This window comes from Bos taurus, chromosome 15 (genome assembly GCF_002263795.3).
Source record: "Bos taurus isolate L1 Dominette 01449 registration number 42190680 breed Hereford chromosome 15, ARS-UCD2.0, whole genome shotgun sequence".
Lineage (NCBI taxonomy): Eukaryota > Metazoa > Chordata > Mammalia > Artiodactyla > Bovidae > Bos > Bos taurus.
This window is the reverse complement of record NC_037342.1, coordinates 48,583,659-48,592,742: the sequence shown is the minus strand read 5'-3', so window position 1 is coordinate 48,592,742 and position 9,084 is coordinate 48,583,659.

Genomic DNA, 9,084 nt, shown 5'->3' with positions numbered 1-9,084 from the left:
ATAAATCTGGGTAAATGTATAAGGAAGCTTCTTACAATACTCTTGACAAATTCTGTACATCAATGTAAGATGTGTTTGTATTAAGCACTGTTCTTTAAATATCTCAATTTAGCAATGGCTGCCATTATTCACTCAGTTAACCAATCAAGAAGCATCATTTATCTTTGATGTTGGCACTGTACCAACAATGTACCAACATTGTAGCAACAATTGTACCAAAGGTGTACCTTTGACATTGTACACCTAACCAATCATCTGACCTTAGTATGTATCTCTAAAGTATCCTCAAATAATTTATCTTCTCTCCATTAGTCACTATCTATTCTTTTTTTTAGTCTTACATATGATCTTATGAAAAATAAAATACTAGGTTTTTCATCTTTCATTTGCTGGCAGTTTTCATTTAAACAGCATTATATTTTCAGCATAAAGTACTTGATGCATCTGTATCTTATTCCTGATATTTTGCATGCAAACATGTATTTTTTGCCTAGCTGATTTCTATCCTACATTTAGAATTTAGTTAAATGTTTCCTCTAAGAAACTTAGCCATTTTCCTTATTTTTTTTCTCTACATCTCCTAATAGCGCTCATAGCATGCATCACAGCACCTCTTCATTTTTTCTGTGTGTAACTTCTTTTTTCACATAGGTCACATGTGTAATCTATTTGTATACTCCTGACTTACACTTACATATTACATTTTAAATATGAATAAATGTATATTGCATGAAAGATTTAGAAAATAAATGCACAAAAACTTCTACCAAGCTTTTCATAATGAACATTTATTCTCACAATCAGATCAGATCCAACCAGTCGCTCAGTCGTGTCTGACTCTTTGCGACCCCATGAATCGCAGCATGCCAGGCCTCCCTGTCCATCACCAACTCCCGGAGTTCACCCAGACTCACATCCATCGAGTCAGTGATGCCATCCATCCATCTCATCCTCTGTCGTCCCCTTCTCCTCTTGACCCCAATCCCTCCCAGCATCAGAGTCTTTTCCAATGAGTCAGCTCTTCGCATGAGGTGGCCAAAGTACTGGAGTTTCAGCTTTAGCATCATTCCTTCCAAAGAAATCCCAGGGCTGATGTCCTTTAGAATGGACTGGTTGGATCTCCTTGCAGTCCAAGGGACTCTCAAGAGTCTTCTCCAACACCACAGTTCAAAAGCATCAATTCTTCAGCGCTCAGCCTTCTTCACAGTCCAACTCTCACATCCATACATGACCACAGGAAAAACCATAGCCTTGACTAGACGGATTTTTGTTGGCAAAGTAATGTCTCTGCTTTTGAATATGCTCTCTAGGTTGGTCATAACTTTCCTTCCAAGGAGTAAGCGTCTTTTAATTTCATGGCTGCAGTCACCATCTGCAGTGGTTTTGGAGCCCAGCAAAATAGTCTGACACTGTTTCCACTGTTTCCCCATCTATATTTCTATTCTCACAATAGAATAATTTAAATGTTTTCCTAATGAAGACATATGGAGGAAGAGTTGTTCCAAACTGAAATAACTTAATCATTTAATGTTTTCCTATTTGTGGAATGATAATTTTTTTCTACTATTAAATTAGTTTCAATTAATTTCCTTTACTTTTTGAGAGTTTAAGGTTTACAGAAATTTGAATAAAAAGCCAGAATTTCCATATAAACTTTCTCTGCAGAATGAATGTTTAACAATTACACCTGAGTTAAGCTGCATTGTTTGTCACAAAATCGTGTCACCACATTTATTTGATATATCCTAAATTTAAAAACATATATCTAATATTTTTTTTTCTGTATGGTCTGCATACACCATACTAAGTAAGTTTTTTAATTTATTGAGATATAATTTTTATACCATATAGCACACTCTTTAGAGAGTATTAATCTCTGGTTTTTGACATATCCAAAAACCTGTGCAATTATCACTACTATCAAATTCCAGTACACTTAATAAAGATACTCCATCCCCCTTAGCAGCCACTCCCCATTCTCCAACCCCATTTCATGGCACACATTAATTGACTTTCTGTGTCTGTGATTTCTCATCTCTGGACATCTTATGTAAGTGAAATGAAACAATATTTGGCCTTTGAGTCTGGTTTCTTTGACTTAGAATAATGTTCTCAAGATTCATTTGAGTTGTAGCATAAATAAGAATTTCATTTACTTTCATACTTGAATGATATTCTATTACATGAGGTACCTGAGTCTACTCTTGCACCAGGAAGCAGATCTCTGGCCATCTTATCCATAGTCCCCTTCTCTCTCTGCTTGGTAAGGATGTCCATCTTTATTCAAAAAATTCCTCCAAAAGTATAAGCATGTCTAGACCCTTTAGATTTATATTCCCCAGATTTCATTTAAATTTATTTCTTTTTATTTGATGATGTGCACTGGTTTTGTGTTTTATTTTTTTCTGGTAGAAATCCTCAACTATGGCTGATTTCAATCTGCTGATATGAATCACTGAGTGTCCAGATGCAAAGATGTACACACACCCTGACCCTGGCTGAGATGGGTTCCTTCATATAACTGCCCTCGATCCTATACCATTGCTTTCTCTGGGAGGATGATAAGTTTATGGCAGTTTAATATGAGGATGTGGTCAGAGAGTCTTAATTCAAAGGGAACAGGACTACTGAATGGGGTCTGACCCAATGACACAGGACAAAACCAGAGTGACTTCAAGTCAGGTCATCAGGTAATCCAGGGTTGTTAACCTCTTTCTTGTATTCTTCAATGAATCAAAGTTTATTCCTTTCATAATATTAAAGCTTAAAATCCTATTGGAAGGCACAAAGTCTTCTTTCAACCTAGTAAATACCTGTCATAAATAACAGTTTCAGGTTGGAAAGTTGATATCAATTTGTGAAAATATATACAGTCCTTTCATAATAATTCTGAATATGACTGGAACAACTGAGAGAGACATAATTTGGATACTGGAAAGATTTGTGTAATCAGCTCTTGCATGGAAGAAGCTCAGAAATTGTAACTGAGGCTCTGAGGTGAATGTTCCAAAGTCAGCACCTATTAGGACCCTGAATAAGTCAGTGACCTTAAATAAGAAATATAGAATTAGATTAAAAACATATTATTTTATTTCTCTGTCAGTATGTCTATGCTGACTAGTCTGAATATCTCAAGCTGTTTTTATTTACCTTTATTGTCCCATTATTTTTGTAAATAAGTGTCACTGATTTGTTTTGTCTGGTCTTCAGCACTGTGTTTTCTTAGGAATTTTTAAAAAGAGGCTTATTTTGGTTCCCAGTCCTAAAATGAAACCAAAGTTTGAGAATTATTTTTAGATGCTAAACCAACTATTAGAGAAAAAATCTTGTATGTTCTGAATGACAGTGTGCATTCTTTTCCACCCTTGTCCCCAGTGAAATTTAACACACACTAGAGATTTGTGAAAACCAGTCCCCAGGTGCATCCTATAGTATAAAACATTCACTCTTCACATCTAAAACGTTAGAACATTTTCTCCTTTATGGCTTCTTTGTGTATTGTCACAGATGATCCCTGGTGAGTCATTGTGGATAGAGATTCAGCACTGATTATGGGAAACTGAAGGGTTGGTTTCAAAAAGAATGAGTATGCCATGTGATCCAATATAGTTCCAGGATGAAAAAAAAAAAATACAGTCTTATAGTAGTTGAGTGTTCAATCACTAGGGAGATGTGCCGCATGTTTTTCACAGCATTTTTGGATCAGTTAACACTACACTTGGTGACAAGTTGTAACGCAAGTTTGAAAAAAGATTTTTGGAGAATATCTGTGTTGATAGATGAATGGAAAGCCTGTTTGTTAAAAGGTCAGGAAATTAAACATGCTCAGACTGGAAAAAATGCAGGAAAAAAGATACCCATCAAGTAATTCTGTAGAAATGCTCTTTCACATAAAGGACTCATTTAATATCTCAAGGTATTTGTGAGAAAAAGATAAATGTGCATTGATTAATAGCTGACATTTATTGACAGATCAATGCACCTTATGATTCCTTCCAAATATTTAGATGGATTATATCATGTAATACAGTCACATCATAATTTGTTTCTATCCATGATATTTCTTTATAATAAAGAAACTAGACAATGTAAAATTTCATAACTGAGTACAGGGCAGGCAAAGCTAAGTAGGACCATCCAGGATTTAAATTCCGTTGAGTGGCTTCAGATCCTTGACAATTGACAGCCACGACCCATGGCTAATGTGTATCACTGGAGCATATATTTGAGACTTTAAAATTTTTCAAAAAGAGGCAATTTAAGGTTCATTTTAAAGAATACCTATTTGTCATCTGGAGCTTTCCTAAAACATGATAAGCTATTTCAGAAAACAAGAAGAGTCCTTTATATTCAGTGGAGTACTTGAGACAGAGATCAGTGGATGAATGAGATCAGTGGAGACTTTCAAGAGGAAATATTCCTGAGATTGTAGAGAGTATGGGATTAGAGTCCTGGATTCCTTAAATCTTTTGGATCGTGGGATTTAGGTTGATTTAAAATTGGAGTTGTAAGGAATACTAATAATTCAGATTTCATGCTATAAAATGACTGAGGTATATTTACCCAGGCTTATGAATTTCAAGAGTTTAAGATATCTTTACTCCCTTTCTAAACATACAGAGTGTCTTTGAGCATGTCTTTTGTCATTCATTGCTGTAAATCTCAAACCACACACTTTTAACCTCATCTCCTCTAATTGCTGCTACATAAGACAATGAGTTTCGCATATTTTCCATTCTTATTATTCTTTTGCTGTACCACATTACTTTACGATATATTTATGCACTGTCACAAGCATGTTTATGATTAGATCCGTTTACACTTAGCTACCATGTTTTTCAAGCCATTAATTAACTTCCCAGCATATGATATTTTTTTACCTTCCACAGAAACCTATTCTTCAACCCCAAAATGAAAAATCAAATGGTTTAAAATACTAACTTCACATGTAATATTCAATCCTTTATACTAACCATCATTTCTGCTTATGAACTGATTTATATGTGATAAATGTTTATTGATATACAGCCTCACCATATCTCACAGGCTTCTGTGATTTTTGTACAAACTATCTTGGAGTGCCCTTCTCCATCTCTTTTATCTGGTTAATTTCTATTGACAAATGATTCCCTTTTATAAGCAATTTATTCTGCACGTTTGGATTAAGTCATAAAACTATCAATTCTTATACATTAAAGCCTATTTTTTTTCCTGCTGTATAAAACTATACAACAATGCTTAGCAACTGAGGTGATGTGCTATTCCTTTCACATTCAGGAGATATTTGGTGATACCTGAATATATTTTTCATTGCCAAAACAAGGAAGACCTACTGACATCCAAGTTTAGGAAAGAGAAATATTGCTAAACCTTCTACAATGCAGAAAATTACCCCAAAACAAAAAATTGATCTGAACTACATGTCAACTGCCCCAAGGTTAGCAAACCCAGGGCTTCCCTGGTGGATCAGATAGTAAAGGCTCTGCCTGTGATGCAGGAGACCCAGGTTCAATCCTGGGGTCTGGAAGATCCCTTGGAAAAGGAAATGGCAACCCACTCCATTACTCTTGCCTGGAAAATCCCATGACAAAGGAACCTGGTAGGCTACAGTCCATGTGGTCACAAAGAGTCAGACATGACTGAGTGATTTCACCTTTTTTTTTCTTTAGGAAGCCCTGCCCTAGAAGAGTATCATCAGGACTCATAACGTTGTGTCAATGAAAAAAGTAATCTAAGAAGTGGAAAATTTTATTTGTGCCCAATTGAACATTGAGCTTCCCTGGTGGCTCAGATGGAGAAAATTCTGCCTGCCATGTAGAAGACCCAGGTTTGATCCCTGAGTTGGGAAGATTCCCTAGGGAACGGAATGGTTACCCACTTCAGTATTCTTGCCTGGAGAATTACTTGGATAGAGGCGCCTGACAAACTATAGTCCATAGGGTAACAAAGAGTCATATAACAGAGTGACTAACACGTTACCACTCCTGTACAACCTGCCTCTCTTCACTCTCCATCTCTTAAAAGTCTTCCTTGGTGACTCAGATGGTAAAAAAAAAATCCCCTAGGAGACCTAGATTCAAAGAAAGTAAGGGAAAACCACTAGGCCATTCAGGTATGACCCAAATCAAATCCCTTATGATTATACAGTGAAAGTGACAAATAGATTCAAGGGATTAGATCTCATAGACAGGGTGCCTGAAGAACTATGGACAGAGGTTCACAACATTGGACAGGAGGCATTGATCAAAACCATCCCAAGAAAAATAAATGCAAGAGGCCAAAATGGTTGTCGAAGGAGGCCTAAAATAGCTAAGAAAAGAAGAGAAATGAAAGACAAGGACAAAAAGAAAGATACAACCAACTGAATACAGAGTTCCAAAGAATAACAAGGAGAGATAAGAAAGCTTTCTTAAGTGAACAATGAAAAGAAAGAGGAAAACAATAGAATGGGAAAGAGTAAAGACATCATCAAGAGAATTAGAGATACTAAGTGAACACTTCATGCAAAGATGGGCACAATAAAGGACAGAAATGGCAAGGACCTAACAGAAGCAGAAGATATTAAGAAGACATGGCAAGAATACACAGGAAAACAATATAAAAAAAGGTCTTAATGACCCAAATAACCACAATGGTGAGGTCATTCACCTAGAGCTAGAATCCTGCAGTGTGAAGTCGAGTGGGCCTTAGGAAGCATTACTACAAACAAAGCTACTAGAGATGATGAAATTCCAGCTGAGCTATTTAAAATCCTAAAAGATGATGTTATTAAAGTGCTGCACTCAATGTACTCCCAATTTTGGAAAACTTGACAACATTTTTGTTTGTTGAGTTGTCCACAACAGCCACAAGACTGGAAAAGGTCAGTTTTCATTCCAATCCCAAAGAACGGCAATGCCAAAAAATGTTCAAATTATTGAACAGCTGTACTTATTTCACATTCTAGCGAGGTAATGCTCAAAATCCTTCAGCTAGGCTTGAACAGTACATTAAGTGAAAACTTCCATATGTACCAGCTGGATTTAGAAAAGGCAGAGGAACCAGAGATCAAATTGCCAACATCTGTTGTATCATAGAAAAAAGCAAGAGAATTCCAGAAAAACATCCACTGTGCTTCATTGATTTGGCTAAAGCCTTTGACTGTGTAGATCACAACAAACTGTGGAAAATTCTTCAAAAGATGAGAATTCCAGACCACCTTACCTGCCTCCTGAGAAATCTGTATGCTGGCCAAGAAGCGACATTTAGAGCCAGAGATGGAGCAATGGACTGGTTCAAAATTGGAAAATGAGTACATCAACTCTGTGTATTGTCACCTTGTTTCTTTAGCTTATATTCAGTGTACTTCATATGAAATACTGAACTGTATGAAGCACAAGCTAGAATCAAGATTGCTGGGAGAAATATCAATAATCTCAGATATGCAGATGACACAACGTTAATGGCAGAAAGTGAAGAGGGCCTAAAGAGCCTCTTGATGAAGGTGAAAGAAAAGAGTGAAAAAATTGGCCTAAAACTCAACATTCAAAAAACGAAGATGACGACATCTGGTCCCATCACTTCATGGCAAATAGATGGGGAAACAATTGAAGCAGTGACAGATCTTATTTTCTTGGGATCCAAGATCACTGCTGATGGTGATCCCATGAAATGGAATGACAACTGCCTTTTTGGAAGAAAGCTTATGACAAACATAGACATCTTATTAAAAAAGCAGAGACATCACTTTGCTAACAAATGTCCATCTAGTCAAAGATATGGTTTTTCCAGTAGTCATGTATGGATGTGAGAGTTGGACCATTAAGAAGGCTGAGGGCCAAAGAATTGATACCTTTTAATTGTGATGTTGGAGAAGACTCTTGAGAGTCCTTTGGGCTTCAAGGAGATCAAACCAGTCCATCCTAAAGGAAATTAACCCTGAATATTCAATGAAAGAACTGATGCTGAAGCTGAAGTTTCAATATTTTGGCCACCTGACGGGAAGAGCTGACTCATTGGAAAAAACCTTGATAATTGGATAGACAGAGGGCAGGAGAAGAGGATGACAGAGGGTGACATGGTTGAATGGTATCACTGACTTGATGGACATGAGTTTGAGCAAGCTCTGGGAGATAGTGAAGGACAGGCAAGCCTGGTGTGCTCCAGTTCATGGCATCGTAAATAATCAGGGATGACTTAGTGACTGAACAACAAATTGAAGATTATAAACCAGGAACATCATCTCATAAAGCTCTGAGAACTGTACCCCTATTAGAAGTCAAAGCAAAGTTATATAAAATTTTTGAAACAGAGAGATGTACTTTAAGTGATGTATTATTGATAGTTTACAATATTCACATCTGCAAGTACTATTTGGTTGGTTGTTGTGACCCCTTACAAGACCATGAATCCCATTTTCATGCTCCCATTACACAGCAACTATTAAGTGTTCCAGATTATCTATTTCATGAAGAATCCATGACCCTCAGTTAGGCAATTCTCATATTAATGGCAGCTATGTGAAAGTCACTCAGTCATGTCAGACTCTTTACGAACACATGGACTACACAGTCTATGAAATTCTCAGGCCAGAATACTGGAGTGGGTAGCCTTTCCCTTCTCCAGGGACTCTTCCCAACCCAGGGATCGAATCCAGGTCTCCTACTTTGCAGGCGGATTTTTTACCAATTGAACTACCAGGGAATCCCAAGTATTCCAGATTATCTATTTCATGAAGAATACATGAGCCTCAATTAGGCAATTCTCATATTAATGGCCATTATGGACATTTTAAACCCAAGAAACAGCCTGTATTTCAGTCAAGTTACACTTTTGCCCATGTCCTACACCCCTGAGCCATTAAGAATGAGTTCTTTTGCCACTATACATTGCTGCTGCTGTTTCCCTTATGTCCTAGGGATTCCCTCTCCTCTAGGTATCTTATACTACATATAAAAGAAAATTTTTAAGCCTTGATTTGAAATCTTTAATTTTTAAGCACATGATAAATTTTATGTAACTCAGCTTTTAGAAATATAAGCAAAAATAGTACAGTTTTATTAGAAATGTAAAATGTAACAAAGAAGTTTTGCCCAAATTTGCTAA